The sequence below is a fragment of the Ailuropoda melanoleuca genome, chromosome 6, assembly GCF_002007445.2.
Source record: "Ailuropoda melanoleuca isolate Jingjing chromosome 6, ASM200744v2, whole genome shotgun sequence".
Taxonomy (NCBI): domain Eukaryota; kingdom Metazoa; phylum Chordata; class Mammalia; order Carnivora; family Ursidae; genus Ailuropoda; species Ailuropoda melanoleuca.
The window spans coordinates 57068899-57082545 of record NC_048223.1 but is presented as its reverse complement, the minus strand read 5'-3'; the positions used below and the strand labels follow the sequence as shown (position 1 = coordinate 57082545).

Genomic DNA, 13647 nt, shown 5'->3' with positions numbered 1-13647 from the left:
TCCTTCCAGTCTTACCTGAAGCCTGCGGACACACAGCGGTGGTGCACTGAACTAACCCCTCGTTCAAGCCCAGGGTTTCTAGGGGAGGAGCTGGGTGGGAGCTGGCAGAGGGCCGAGACGCATTCCCTAATAGGGAGATGAAGTTACCAGCTCATTTTACCCAGAGTCTGGGAGATGGGCTTGGCAAATGAATGGCCTGCGCATTAATGCATCCTGCCAATTAGACTGTTCCGCCTGCAAGTGATTATTAGCGGCTATGGCGGGGGTAAGTATACAGCAATCGAATGAGATCCTTTCGGTACATTCAATGTCTAAATCTTCCCGAGAATGTTAAAAACATTCCACAAATGAATGAAAAAATGTTTTAGAGCCTCCAGTGTATACAAGCCACACACATTCCCTCTAGGTTTTTAAAACTGACCTGTCTTCCAAAATTTTCCAGAATTTCTTCTTCTGATTTCCAGCCCAGACCTATTTGATTTGGCAGTGGCTGGAATCCTACAAATAATTCTGGTAGAGATGTAAAGAATCCCCCTTCCCCCAATGAAACTAGAGGTTGAGCAGATGAGTCAAGCCCGGGGCCCCTGGGTAGCCCAGCTGGTTAAACGTCTGCCTTCGGCTCAGGTCATGATCTCAGGGTCCTGGGACCGAGCCCCGCACTGGGCTCCCTGCTCAATGGGGAGCCTGCTCCTCCTTCTCCCTCTGCCCCTCCCCCAGCTCGTTTCCTCTCTCTCTCTAAAACAAATAAAATCTAAAAAAAAAAAAAAAGGAAAACTTTAATATTCCTCTGTTTACCTTTTAACATGATCCAGCTGGCGCAAAGTTAGCTTGCTAAATTGTAATTACCGCTTCCTTCCCCTGGATCACACTTGTTCAGATGCTTAACTTCCTTCGTGGGTGGATTTGAATAGTTCCATTTCCTCAGAGTGACCGCAAGGGGGCGCCCCACGGGGGGCTACTGCACTGTGGTTCCAGTACATCAGACCAGGGCATTGGAGGACGGGGCCCCAAAAATGTAGCTCTGGAGGTGCCAACTTCCAGTTATAAAAGAGTCCCAGGGATGAAAAGTATAGAGTAGGGGGCATAGTCAAATAATATTTTAATAAGACTGTATGGTGACAGATGGTAACTACGCTTATTGTGGTGCTGTGCAATGTACAGAATTGTGGGATCAGGGGTGCCTGGGTGGCACAGCGGTTAAGCGTCTGCCTTCGGCTCAGGGTGTGATCCTGACGTTCTGGAATCGATACCCACATCAGGCTCCTCCGCTAGGAGCCTGCTTCTTCCTCTCCGACTCCCCCTGCTTGTGTTCCCTCTCTCCCTGGCTGTCTCTATCTCTGTCGAATAAATAAATAAAATCTTAAAAAAAAAAAAGAATTGTGGGATCAGAGTTTCACACCTGAAACTAATACAACATTGTAGGTCAGCTATAATTCAATTAAAAAATGAGGATTTGTAGGACGGCTGGGTGAAGGAGAGAGGGGGCTGGGCTGTTCCTGCCTCCCATCCGTGTCTCTGCTGCCCACACAGCTCCGTGTCCACAGCACCCAAACAGCCACAAGCTGTTCACGTCTGGCCTTGCTAGTTTTCAGCAGATCTCATCTAGGGAATTTTCTATCACCTCTAAAGGTGATATTGCACTTGGTTCCACAGTTTTTCTTTCAGGACAATAGGCTGTTCTTCGACTGCCTCCTTTTGCTGCTTGTTTTAGGATCACAGATGCGCTTGCTGAGTTGTACCTACAGTCCTCTGGACGGCGGAGTCCTGTCTGGGCACCTGTACAACAGGAATGAATACCTAATGGGGACTGTATTGGTGTCAACTAATAAGCGCCCAATTTAAGACCTAATGGGCAGATCTGGGTTGGTTCCATGCAATATTTATATCCTAGGTGCCCTCGTTTTGTTGAAACAACATTCTAAGAGCGTGTAAATCGTCCTACAATCAAAGAATCAAGAGAGGTTTGCCTCTCAGCCATCAGCCCCCTTATTTCACATAGTGTTTGATGTTCCTTTATTTCTGCATAAACAGAGCATTTGGATAACCCCTGAAGTTTGTTGTTATGTGATCTGTAAAGATAAATATAAGTAATGAACACCTTAATGAGTCTTACACATGAAAGGTGACCTCCTGACACACAGAGTAAGATCCAGGCATTAATTAACCCCAACCTGCTTGTTAGGTTGCATGGGAGGGTTTTCTTAATCAGTACTAGATTGATTTTTATAGTTGAAAGTTTCCTTCAACGCATATAAAATATGGGCTGCAGGCATTGCCAAATTGCATAAAACATCTGCCATCTTCGAAACAAAAAAAACATATGATTTGGTTTCAAAGAGAAAATTTTATTTGGGTTGGAAATTTAAAACTCCCTTACTGTTTATGCTTTCTCGTCAAGCCTAAAGTCTGCTTTCCTAAAGGCCTCTGTTATGAAATGCCCAGAGCATCTCTGCCTCTTCTCCTTGGTATTGAACTGTTACAAGACAACAGATGTTGAAAAGAATTGGCAGCCTGGGAACAACCGTGGAATTTTACCATTGCATTTCAGAGTAAAAGAGGTGATTAAAACAGCCCAAGTTGGCACATAATCCTGTTAGTTGCACCATAATTACAAGCTTCAATGACGGGAGAAAATGTTGCAATTACTATAGTCAAACTCTTCGACAAGACAGATAACATAATTACTATTCTGGTTGAGACACCCACTGCATTTATTATCCCTTGCATCTAAAGCAGGGCAACTCACACCTATTTCTCAGCAATCCCGGTCTATTTAACAATACTACTTGGAATCAATTTCAAGCATCTTTGACAGTTCTGCCTGTTCCTCCCTCCACCCCAAGAGACAGAGCAGGATGACTGTCGAGAGCACAGCCAGGTTGCAGCCCCCGTTGTGAAACAGCAGTANCATTTTACCCAGAGTCTGGGTGATGGGCTTGGCAAATGAATGGCCTGCGCATTAATGCATCCTGCCAATTAGACTGTTCCGCCTGCAAGTGATTATTAGCGGCTATGGCGGGGGTAAGTATACAGCAATCGAATGAGATCCTTTCGGTACATTCAATGTCTAAATCTTCCCGAGAATGTTAAAAACATTCCACAAATGAATGAAAAAATGTTTTAGAGCCTCCAGTGTATACAAGCCACACACATTCCCTCTAGGTTTTTAAAACTGACCTGTCTTCCAAAATTTTCCAGAATTTCTTCTTCTGATTTCCAGCCCAGACCTATTTGATTTGGCAGTGGCTGGAATCCTACAAATAATTCTGGTAGAGATGTAAAGAATCCCCCTTCCCCCAATGAAACTAGAGGTTGAGCAGATGAGTCAAGCCCGGGGCCCCTGGGTAGCCCAGCTGGTTAAACGTCTGCCTTCGGCTCAGGTCATGATCTCAGGGTCCTGGGACCGAGCCCCGCACTGGGCTCCCTGCTCAATGGGGAGCCTGCTCCTCCTTCTCCCTCTGCCCCTCCCCCAGCTCATTTCCTCTCTCTCTCTAAAACAAATAAAATCTAAAAAAAAAAAAAAAGGAAAACTTTAATATTCCTCTGTTTACCTTTTAACATGATCCAGCTGGCGCAAAGTTAGCTTGCTAAATTGTAATTACCGCTTCCTTCCCCTGGATCACACTTGTTCAGATGCTTAACTTCCTTCGTGGGTGGATTTGAATAGTTCCATTTCCTCAGAGTGACCGCAAGGGGGCGCCCCACGGGGGGCTACTGCACTGTGGTTCCAGTACATCAGACCAGGGCATTGGAGGACGGGGCCCCAAAAATGTAGCTCTGGAGGTGCCAACTTCCAGTTATAAAAGAGTCCCAGGGATGAAAAGTATAGAGTAGGGGGCATAGTCAAATAATATTTTAATAAGACTGTATGGTGACAGATGGTAACTACGCTTATTGTGGTGCTGTGCAATGTACAGAATTGTGGGATCAGGGGTGCCTGGGTGGCACAGCGGTTAAGCGTCTGCCTTCGGCTCAGGGTGTGATCCTGACGTTCTGGAATCGATACCCACATCAGGCTCCTCCGCTAGGAGCCTGCTTCTTCCTCTCCGACTCCCCCTGCTTGTGTTCCCTCTCTCCCTGGCTGTCTCTCTCTGTCGAATAAATAAATAAAATCTTAAAAAAAAAAAAGAATTGTGGGATCAGAGTTTCACACCTGAAACTAAAACAACATTGTAGGTCAGCTATAATTCAATTAAAAAATGAGGATTTGTAGGACGGCTGGGTGAAGGAGAGAGGGGGCTGGGCTGTTCCTGCCTCCCATCCGTGTCTCTGCTGCCCACACAGCTCCGTGTCCACAGCACCCAAACAGCCACAAGCTGTTCACGTCTGGCCTTGCTAGTTTTCAGCAGATCTCATCTAGGGAATTTTCTATCACCTCTAAAGGTGATATTGCACTTGGTTCCACAGTTTTTCTTTCAGGACAATAGGCTGTTCTTCGACTGCCTCCTTTTGCTGCTTGTTTTAGGATCACAGATGCGCTTGCTGAGTTGTACCTACAGTCCTCTGGACGGCGGAGTCCTGTCTGGGCACCTGTACAACAGGAATGAATACCTAATGGGGACTGTATTGGTGTCAACTAATAAGCGCCCAATTTAAGACCTAATGGGCAGATCTGGGTTGGTTCCATGCAATATTTATATCCTAGGTGCCCTCGTTTTGTTGAAACAACATTCTAAGAGCGTGTAAATCGTCCTACAATCAAAGAATCAAGAGAGGTTTGCCTCTCAGCCATCAGCCCCCTTATTTCACATAGTGTTTGATGTTCCTTTATTTCTGCATAAACAGAGCATTTGGATAACCCCTGAAGTTTGTTGTTATGTGATCTGTAAAGATAAATATAAGTAATGAACACCTTAATGAGTCTTACACATGAAAGGTGACCTCCTGACACACAGAGTAAGATCCAGGCATTAATTAACCCCAACCTGCTTGTTAGGTTGCATGGGAGGGTTTTCTTAATCAGTACTAGATTGATTTTTATAGTTGAAAGTTTCCTTCAACGCATATAAAATATGGGCTGCAGGCATTGCCAAATTGCATAAAACATCTGCCATCTTCGAAACAAAAAAAACATATGATTTGGTTTCAAAGAGAAAATTTTATTTGGGTTGGAAATTTAAAACTCCCTTACTGTTTATGCTTTCTCGTCAAGCCTAAAGTCTGCTTTCCTAAAGGCCTCTGTTATGAAATGCCCAGAGCATCTCTGCCTCTTCTCCTTGGTATTGAACTGTTACAAGACAACAGATGTTGAAAAGAATTGGCAGCCTGGGAACAACCGTGGAATTTTACCATTGCATTTCAGAGTAAAAGAGGTGATTAAAACAGCCCAAGTTGGCACATAATCCTGTTAGTTGCACCATAATTACAAGCTTCAATGACGGGAGAAAATGTTGCAATTACTATAGTCAAACTCTTCGACAAGACAGATAACATAATTACTATTCTGGTTGAGACACCCACTGCATTTATTATCCCTTGCATCTAAAGCAGGGCAACTCACACCTATTTCTCAGCAATCCCGGTCTATTTAACAATACTACTTGGAATCAATTTCAAGCATCTTTGACAGTTCTGCCTGTTCCTCCCTCCACCCCAAGAGACAGAGCAGGATGACTGTCGAGAGCACAGCCAGGTTGCAGCCCCCGTTGTGAAACAGCAGTATCTCTTACAAGGTCAAACTCGGTGCACACTCCCAACAGAAGAAGTCATATGCTGGTTTTCCCGAGTGGAACCCTCAGGACATTACAGGGATTATACCTCACCTCTAAAGTCTGAGCAGATGCCACGGGGTGAATCCTTGTGACTTGTTTCTTTCTTCTAAGGTTGGGAAGTATTTGAGATCAACATGCCAGTTCCTAAGCACATGGTCAAGATACTTTCATATTATGATGCTGTGAACTGAATGTTTGTGTCCTCTCCCACCCCAATCCAAACGGGGAAGCCTAAATCTCAGTGTATTTGGAGGTGGGGCCTTTGGGAGGTAATTAGGTCATGAGGGTTGAACCCTTACAAACGGGATTAGTGCCCTTCTAAGAAGAGACGCGAGAGAGATCTCTCTCCACCTGCCATGTAAGGTGACAGATCTCTCCACCTGCCATCTCTCTCCACCTGCCATGAAAGGTCACAGCAAGAAGGTGGTCATTTGTAAATCCAAAGAGAGCTCCCACCAGAACCTGACCACGCTGGCACTTTGATCTTGGACTTCCCAGCTTGCAGAGCTGTGAGAAATGAATTTCTGTTGTTTAAGCCATCGGGTCTATGGCACTCTGTTACAGCAGCATGAGCTGGCTGAGACACTTGGCTTCTAGTGGATCCCAGCAACTACTCTGTATTAATCCAGATCAATATAGGCAATTTTCAATTGCTGGGTCCTAGGCCACAGATATAATAGCTAGCTGGGAGTGGGTAAGGTTATCCCTGGAGGATTACGGGCGGGAGGGAGAATTCCCCTCTGAGTCCCTTTCTGAATTCTAAAGTCAAATGTTCGTAATGGTGGATTAGCTATCATCGTGTAAGGTTTTTTTTTCCCCCATGAAAAGTTGATTGCACATTGAGAGGTAAATCCAAGATGCTTGGAAGAGAGTTTTAATATCTCCAAGTCTCCAAGTGAACCTAAGTAAGAGCTGATGTTACATGGTCTTCACTGCCGGAATTGCGAAGCCCCCACTGAGCTTGGTCAGAATGATTGACCCAGATCCACCGTGGACCGCAACTTAACCAAACCCTTTCAACAGGTTGGTACACGTCCTGTATGACTCTGACCACCATGCAGTTTTGACATATCCCAATTTTCCACAAAGGAACCCCTAATTCAACCATTTTGCAAGTTCACTGAAAGAGTAATCTATTTGGGGATAGGAACCAGTGAGTCACTCAAGAGGTTTCTGGGACTTACTTAAAGGTAAAAGATGGATGTAACAAGGAGGTTCTAGGCTCCAGGGATTCTAGAAAGCCAGCGGCATCTCTTAGAGAGGAAGCATTGGATTGTGAGTCAGGAAACGATGTCTCTGACCAAGCTGTGCTCAGCACTAATGAGCTGTCATTCTGGGCAAGACAAACACCCGGGCGCTCAGTTTCAGTCCTGTCAACGGGAATCGCAGTAGCTTCTGGTTTGTGATAAAGTGACATAATGGATGCTATTATACATACAGCCGGTTATTATTTCATTATTCATTTGGCTACTTTGTGGGAGGGCATTGAGAAACAGACATGAGGAAGTTTCTCAGAAATTATGAGGGCAACTGGATGCCCACAGTGCCCCTAACCCAAATCCCCATGAATTGGAAGTGTCCCTCGCCTTTTTCAAACACACCTTTTGTCTTCTTGTTCTCCTGCTTATGTTCTCCTTTTTGATTTAATTCAAAGATTCTTCTCCTTTCATCTGATAGCTACTCTAGAATCGCTCATTCCTAGCCCCTTGTCTTTGAATTTATTTCTTAATCTGACTGTAGGCAGTTACCATCTGAATCGGTCTGGGTGAGAAGTATGAACATTTCTGGGAGAGGATGAGAGACTGAAGAGAAGGTTTAGAACTAAACTGCTAAACCAGCAGAAGGGGGCAATGAAGGGGTGGGACCCAGAGTTCACACTGGACACAGAAAGGCAAAATCTGTACACACTGCTTTGACTTTGGGCTGGGTCACAGGACATCATTTATATTTATTTTCTTTTTTTTCTTTTTAAAGATTTTATTTATTCGAAAGAGATAGAGACAGCCAGGGAGAGAGGGAACACAAGCAGGGGGAGTGGGAGAGGAAGTAGCAGGCTCATAGCGGAGGAGCCTGATGTGGGGTTCGATCCCATAACGCCGGGATCACGCCCTGAGCCGAAGGCAGACGCTAAACCAATGTGCCATCCAGGCGCCCCTATATTTATTTTCTTTTAGACACATCATTCTTTTGACCTTCGCATCATTTATCATCTTGATTCTATCCCTTCCCTGGACTTCTCCGGATGCTTTTAATCGACTGTCAGTGACCTATCAGAACACGACAGGCTCCCTGATTTTGCTCTCTTTCAGTTTTCCACAGGAAACTCTGTGATATTTGAGCCTCACTCATCTTCTGTTTTAACAACAACTGGCTTTAGCTTTAGAATTTTCTCATTTGGCATCGGAAAACTCAACACGGTGTGTTTTATCTTATGCAGAAATGAAACCATAAAGACCACATGTTCTTTTAAAAGAACTCACAAATTGGCAGCGCTGTCATGACTCTTAGAAGGGCTAGGGAAAAAATAAGGGTAAGACATGTGAAAGACTTATCTGTGAGAAGAATTATGAGGAAAAAAACCTCTGGTTCAGATATAAATGTGAACCAAGAGCCAAAAGGCTGATGCCCAAAGGCCTGTCCCAGGGAGCTTCTGCACACTTACTATTCGGTTCCACTCAACAGTTCTGCTCTATCCATGCTGATGGGTGAAACCAGTGGAAAAGATAATCCTCATTACACTTTTACACCATTTACTCTTACATTTGGGATATAATTTATGATTTTCATGCCGTGTGTTTCCATGAAAATATGGTCATACTTTGCATTTGGCTACTGGTCCTTAAGGGAATGAGGAGGAAGATACAGATTGTATAAAAAATGGATAGCGTCCATGCAGATAATATGGTGGTGAGAGCCTATGTGGAACTGACAGAAAGGGTCTCTTTTTCTGTTTACTGTACCGTGGTCACCTCTTCCCACTTCACAGATTATCATACCATATAAATGATGATAAATTCAGAGGAGGGAGTAACTGGGTCCTCAGGGGTTGGTGGCATCTCTGTGGAAGAGGTGATTCCTGTGAAGAATTTTAATTTTGAAACAGCTTTATTGTCTTTAGAATAATAATCCTTACTTATTTGTAAAATTGCCCAAAAAAAGTTCAAAGCTGGAAGCAAAAATCAGCTGCCAATTGGAGACAGCACTTTGGTGAATATCTTTCGAGATATCTTACAATTCATCTTTTTACATACAATTTCATATGCTGTTCTGTAACATGCTTTTTTGTTCACTCAGTACATCATTGTTTACGATGATAATGTAGTGTAACATTGTCTCTACCTAACTTACTTAACCATTCCCTATTGATGGACAGTCAAAAATTACAATTTGCCGACATCATAATAAGGCTCTGATGAAATTCTTACTTCCCTTCATCATTTGTGAGATTATCTCTGGATAAATTTCTAGAAGTGAGAATACCGGGGTCAAGAGTATGCACAATAAACATATTGATACATATTCCCAGCTATCCTTCTGGAAGACTGTTATCGGTGTCCACTTCAACTATCAAAAACCTCTCACTTCACTTTACGGCCAATGGATGACAGTGGATTTCATCAAAGATTAAAAACATCAACAGTCTTACAGTAGCCAAGATATGGAAGCAATCGAGTGTCCATTGATAGACGAATGGGTAAGGAAGATGTGATACACACACATACACACACACACACACACACACACACTGGCATATTACTCAGCCAAATAAAAGGATCATCCCATTTGCGACAACATGGGTGGACCTAGATAGAAGGCATTATGGTAATGAAGTAAGTCAGACTGAAAAAGACAAACACCACATGATTTCACTCATATGTGGAATCTAAGTAAATGAAAGAATAAACGAAAAGCAGCAGAATCAAAGAGAACAAACTGATGGTTAGCAGAGGGGACCGGGCAAAGTGGGTGAAGGGGAGTGGGAGACACAGACTTCCAGTTATGGAATGAATAAGTCACAGAAATAAAAGGCACAGCACATATGGCCATAGTTTGCGTTTGGCTACTGGTCCAGGGAGCATAGTTAACGGTCCTGTGATAGTGTTTTATGGTTACAGATGGTAGCTACACTGTGGTGAGCATAACATTACATATAGAGAAATTGAATCACTATGTTGTACAGCTAAAACTGGTGTCACATTGTGTGTCAACTATACTAAAATAAAAACTGTATGGGTCTCAGTATTTTTTTTTAGATTTATTTATTTATTTATTCGACAGAGAGATAGAGACAGCCAGCGAGAGAGGGAACACAAGCAGGGGGAGTGGGAGAGGAAGAAGCAGGCTCATAGCGGAGGAGCCTGATGTGGGGCTCGATCCCATAACGCTGGGATCACGCCCTGAGCCGAAGGCACGCTTAACCGCTGTGCCACCCAGGCGCCCCTCAGTATTTTTTTTAAAGCAGATCTCAGCGTTGTTTTGAGCATAATTCTTATTTATGTAGGTAAATGTCTCTTCATATATTTGACCATTTATATTTCTCCATTTTAAACTGCCTATTTGTAAAAAAAATTAATAAAATAAATTGCCTATTCGTTTGTACAATTAAGAAAAGGAGGGTCTTTTCTCTTCTTATCTTTTCTTTTCTTACTGGCTAATTAGAGAAATTAGCCCTTTGTCACACAAGTGCAAATGTGTTTATTTCACTGATTGGAAATTTTTACCATATCAAATTTTTAAAAATGCAGTCAAAACTTTTACTTTATGAGCTGTGGATTTTGTGGTATGTTTGGCCTTCTCAAATATTTATAAAAACATTTGCTCTTATTTCCTAGTACTTTTATGGTTTTGTTTGTTGTATTTAAATCTTTGAACAGGGGCGCCTGGGTGGCTCAGTCAGTTAAGCATCTGCCTTCGGCTCAGGTCATGATCTCGGGGTTCTGGGATCGAGCCCCGCATTGGGCTCCCTGCTCAATTGGGAGTCTGCTTCTCCCTCTGTCTCTGCCACTCCCCCCTCAAATAAATAAATAAAATCTTTAAAAAAATATATCTTTGATCAAAGTTAGGGGCTGAACTGTGTCCCCCAAACTCATATGTTGAAGCCATAAACCCTAATGTGACTACGTGGAGATATGGCCTTCAGGGAGGTAATTAAGGTTAAATGAGGTAAAAAAAAAAGGGGGGGGTTGGCATTCCCTAATCTCATAGAATTGGGTATGTTTAAAAGAAGAACAGACGCCAGAAAGCTCTCTCGTTCCCTGAGCACAGAGGGAAGGCCATGTGAAGACGCAGAGAGAAGGACAGAGGCCTCGCCAGACATCAACTCGACCCCTTGATCTGGGGCTTCCAGACTCCAGAACTGTGAGAAAATAAATTTCTGTTGTTTAAGCCACACAGTGTGTGGTGTGTTGTGATGGCAGCCCGAGCAGACACATACAATCTATCTGAAGTTCATCCGTATAAAATTAGTGATATATGCAGCTTTATTTTCCAAACGGCTAGCAATTTTCAGAAACAACATTTATAAATGTGCTCTCCACTGATTTGAGATACCATCTGGATCATATTCCAAATTCCCAGTACATTCAGATCTATTTAGGACTTCCTATTCTGTACTATTGCTCTGCCTAATTATAAAGCTTTAAATACTCTGATTTTATAATAAACCTTAATTCCTCGCAGGAAAATTCTACATATCTTCTTCCTTGAACATAGACTACTTCAAAAAAAAATTCCTGGATACTCTCGTACATTTATTCATCTAACTGAACCTTAGAATAGTTTGAAGTTTGCTTTCTCCAAAAACAGAAATAGAATTTTGATTAGATCTGTATTAAACTTATATATTAATTTACAGAGAATAGACATTTTTACAGTATTGACTCTGCCTATTCAAGAAGACAGTGTCCACTTTCCTTTATCCAAATTGTCTCCACCTTCCTTCTTTCAGGTCTTTTATGCTCTCTTATGTTTTGAGTGTTTGTTAAAACATATGTGTCCTACACATTTACATATGGCGTTCTCAAAGTCAATTTCATCGTTTAAGAGATGGTTTAAAAAGGATACTGAGGTATTATTACCACTATTTTACTGCACTATGGTCAAAGGACGTGGTATGAACCATTTCTACTTTTTAGAATATATTAAAGTGTTCCATGATTGGTACTATCTACCTACCTATCAATTAATCAGATCAAACTAATTAATTTTATTAATACATGCTTACCTCTCTTTTGCCTAGTTGATCCACCAAAGACTAGGAAAGACATGCTATACTCTTACACAACTTGTCCATCTTGACATTTTTGTCAAATTTTGCTTTGTATATTTTTGATACAATTGGATCATATGGTAGGACTATTTTTAGCTTTATAAGAATCTGCCTTCCCAAGTGGCTCTACTATTTTGCATTCCCACCAGCAATAAATGACAGTTCCTATCCCTCCACATCCTTGTCAGCATTTACTATTGTCGGTTTTTTGAGTCATTCTAATAGTTGTGTAGTGGTATCTCATTGTTCTTTTAATTCGTAATTCTCTAGGGGCATATGATGTGGAACATTGTTTCATAGGCTTCTTTGCCATCTGTACATCTTCTTTGGTGAGATGTCTGTTCAGATCTTTGGTCTATTTTTAAAAAAAGATTTCATTTATTGATTTGTCAGAGAGAGAGAGAGAGACAACACAAGCAGGGGGAGCAGCAGGCAGAGGGAGAAGCAGGCTCCCAGCTGAGCAAGGAGCCCGACATAGAACTCAATTCCAGGATCCTGGGATCATAACCTAAGCCTAAGGCAGGCCCTCAACTGACTGAGCCACCCAGGCATCCCCTTTGGTCTATTTTTTAATGGGGTGGTTTTTCTCATTGCTGAGTTTTCAGAGTTCTTTGTATATTTTGGATACCAGTCCTTTATCAGATATGTGTTTTGCAAAGGCTTTCTCCCAGTCTGTGGCTTGTCTCCTCATCCTCTTAACAGTGTCTTTCACAGAGAAGTTCTTAATTTGAATGAAGTCTGCCTTATCAATTCTTCTTTTGTGGATTGTGCATTTGGTGTAACAGCTAAAAATTAATTGCCAAACACAAGGTCACCTAGCTCTTCTCCTGTGCTTTCCTCTAGAAGTTTTACAGTTCTGCTTTTTACGTGATTCATTTTGAGCTCATTTTTGTGAAAGGTGCAAGGTCTGTGTCTAGATTTATTGTTTTGCGTGTGGCCGTCTAGTTATTCCCGCACCATTTGTTGAAGACATATCTTTTCTCCATTGTATTGCCTTTGCTTTTTTGTCAAAGGTCAGTTGACTATATTTATGGGGGTCTATTTCGGAGCTCTCTATTGTGTTTCATTGATCTATTTGTCTACTCTTTTGTCAATATCACATTGTCTTGATTACTGTATCTTTATAGTAAGTCTTGAAGTTGAGTAGTGTCAGTCTTCCAACTTCCTCTTCTTCAAAATTGTGTTGGCTGTTCCATTTTTTTCTTTTTTTCCCCTCCTCCATATAAACTTCAGAATCAGTTTGTCAGTCTATCAGCAAGTTAACTTGCTGGGGTTTTTACTGGCGTTGTCTTCAATTTGTAGATCAAGTTGGGAAGAACTGACATCTTAACAGTATTGAGTCCTTCTATCCATGAATATGGAATGTTTTTATTTATTTAGATTTTCTTTGATCTCTTTCATGAGTTTTGTAGTTTTTCCCATACAGATCTTGTACACAGTATAACCAGTGGTTAACAAATGATTGATCTGAGATGGTGAAGGTGAGTGGATTAAATCTGAAGCAATAGTTGCAAACCCTGAAATCAATTGTGTCAAAGTTAATGGGGAGAAAAGTTGTGAGCACTGTGACTTATGATACAGGAAAGAGGGTGGGTCCTATTCCTGTTAAGAGTTGGACCTGTGACAATTGCAAGTTAATGCACAGCATAGTAGCTCTGGAGGAATTTG

At 42.1% G+C, this 13647-nt stretch overlaps 1 protein-coding gene across 2 annotated transcripts in view; it reads right to left on the bottom strand.

Annotated features, from left to right (window-relative positions):
* GNG4 (G protein subunit gamma 4) overlaps nt 1-13647 on the bottom strand; it is a 74328-nt gene that overhangs the window by 4120 nt on the left and 56561 nt on the right. The window lies entirely within an intron of this gene.